This window comes from Aquarana catesbeiana, linkage group LG02 (genome assembly GCF_042186555.1).
Source record: "Aquarana catesbeiana isolate 2022-GZ linkage group LG02, ASM4218655v1, whole genome shotgun sequence".
NCBI lineage: Eukaryota > Metazoa > Chordata > Amphibia > Anura > Ranidae > Aquarana > Aquarana catesbeiana.
Window position 1 is genome coordinate 537,191,165 of NC_133325.1, and position 2,723 is coordinate 537,193,887.

The following is a 2,723-nucleotide window of genomic DNA, read 5'->3' on the forward strand; positions in this document are numbered from 1 at the left end:
CTCTTCGCTGATGTCATGGGTTGGTGAGAGCAGCATTTGAGCCGTCACCAACGGCTCCTAGTTTGGATGAAGTCTCAGTTTGCGTTATCTTCCCTGCTATGTTTGATTGCAGGCCTGTGGGGACGAACTGAATGCCTGCATTGCACCTGTTGTACCTTCATTACCTTTTTCAGTGTACATTCATGCCCCGGCCTACAGCACCACTGCGGCTACCTGACGCATGCCCTGGGATCAGGGCAGTGTGAGCATCTTATAATAAGCAAGACGTACTGTTTGATTTTTGGTTGTGACGGGCTCTCGGGCCTACACTGTTCCGCCTGAAGATGAGGTCACTGCAGACCCCTCTATAATACTAGGGCGCCTGTTGCGCCTCCTCCGTTGAGGGACTTTGTAACTCAAGTTGGTGCCCCTGATGCTGTCAGGTGAACTTCAATATGATGTCACATTTACCAATCTGGAATGTTTTAAACCCTTTTTATTTTTTAATTTCTTATTTTTCTCCCTTTACTTCTTCACTTTTTACATATGGTTGACTTGCCTCAGGAGAATGAATCCTTTCTACTCCTGCTACTGACTAATCAGATCCGTTTCCATCATGGTGGATGCTTAGATTACAGGGAAGGACTATGCTGACTCTGCACCCCCCCAGAGACTGTCCTGTGGGGGGTGGCTCGCCTATGGTACAGGACTCCCCTTTGCAGCCCGTGAGCTGAAACGTTTTTTGGGTGGGAGACCCGGTGGGAGACCCTCCCCAGTTCTGAGGGGGTGGGTGGGGTTGTGTTATTTGGTTTTATTTATTTTTTATTTTGTTATTTGCTTCCCTTGGGTCCAGTGGCCTTGGTCGGGGGTGCTACATACCTTCACTCCTCAATTTTATCTAACAGGTGACATTTATGTCCACGTTTAACATATTATCTTGGAACACCAGGGGGCTGAATTCTCCAATTAAGAGATCCCTCGTGTTCCAATCTCTCAAAACCTATAACCCACACCTCTGTGTGCTACAGGAGACCCACCTAATGGGAAGTAGAACTATGGCATTGAAAAAAACGTGGGTTGGGTACCATTACCACTCCACCTACTCGACTTTTGCGAGGGGGGTGAGTGTGCTGGTGCACAAGTCGCTTCCGTTTAAACTCATGGACCTGGCTCTGGTCCCAAATACACTGTTTAAAGTGGGTCATGTTGGTTTGTATCTGCCGCCCCCAGCTTCTCTGTCGCTGTTGAATAGGATCATGGCGAAGGTGGCGGAATATGCTACTGACAATATTGTCTTTTTGGGAGATTTTAATCTAGTACTTGACTCGGATATGGACAGGCTGATGGCGACGAATTCTTCACCTCAGGGTTTGTCGGAATGGGCGGCCACCTATGGTCTACAAGATGTGTGGAGGTGGAGGAACCCGCAGTCTCGGGCCTATGCCTGCCACTCAGCTTCCCACAAGACCTTTTCCCACATAGATTTGGCCTTCGCTAGTGGTCCTGTCCTGCCCTGAGTCAGAGACGTGCGCATACTCCCGAGGGGTGTTTCAAACCACGCATCAATGCTCCTGAGCCTGGATGCTCTTGTCAACCCCACAGACCAACTTTGCCGGTTGTCCAGGTTCTGGATCTCGGATGAGACGGTTGATATGAAATATAGGAAAGCTATGACTGGATATTGGGCAGTTAATCCGGGAACAGCGGAGGGGGGCACAGTTTGGGAAGCATTCAAGGCATTCACAAGGGGACAGTACCAGACCATTATAGCTAACACCCATAAAGAAAGGAAAGCTGACTTGTTCAGGGCCGAGGCTGCGGCAGGGGCTCAGGAGGTTGCATATGTGAGGACTCAGGACCCACAGCAGTACACACGGTTACAATCCCTCACTAGAGAGGTGCTCCAAATTCGCACTTCCCTCATGCAGAAAAGGCTATTATACCAGTCCCAACAAATTTTTGAACAAGGAGAGAAAACAGGGAGACTGCTAACTTGGCTTTCGAAGGAACAAGCGGGGGGGTATTAGTATACCTCACATTCAGGATGTGAATGGGGATCTTCTCTGCACCCCAGATGAGATTAACCGGTGTTTCGCCACGTTCTATCACACACTTTACAGCTCCCAGGTCACATATAGCACAGAAGAGTTGGCATCCTACCTAGAGCCTATAGATATCCCAGTTCTTACAATGACATACAAGATGGGTGCCCTCATAACGGTTGAGGAGATCTTAAGTCATTACAGGCGGGTAAGACTCCAGGAAATGATGGAATTCCAGTTGGGTTCTACAAGACCTATGCTGAGGACCTTGCCCCCAGACTACACAGGGTATACACCAAATCTACTGAGACAGGAGAGCTTCCGAGCTCCATGGGAGAGGCAGTCATAGCGGTGATCCCTAAACCAGGGAATGACCACTCATTGTGCTCCTTCTCGTACCGCCCATCTCCCTCCTGAATGTGGATGCGAAGTTACTGGCCAAAATCCTTGCTAATAGACTGAGCATGATAATAACTTCGCTGGTCCACCTGGACCAAACGGGGTTCATGCCGGGATGAGGGAAGGACATAAGTGTAAGGCTGGCCAGAGGCTAGCCTGTATTTGTGGGAGGAGTTTGAGAGGGCTATTTAACCCTCCTCCTCTGTCAGGGCCGGGTTGTCGGAGGTTCTGGGTGGACGCACGTCACTTCCGGCCTCTTTACAGAGCAGCGGTCAGCCGCAGTTATGGTGTTGGTTCCTCTCC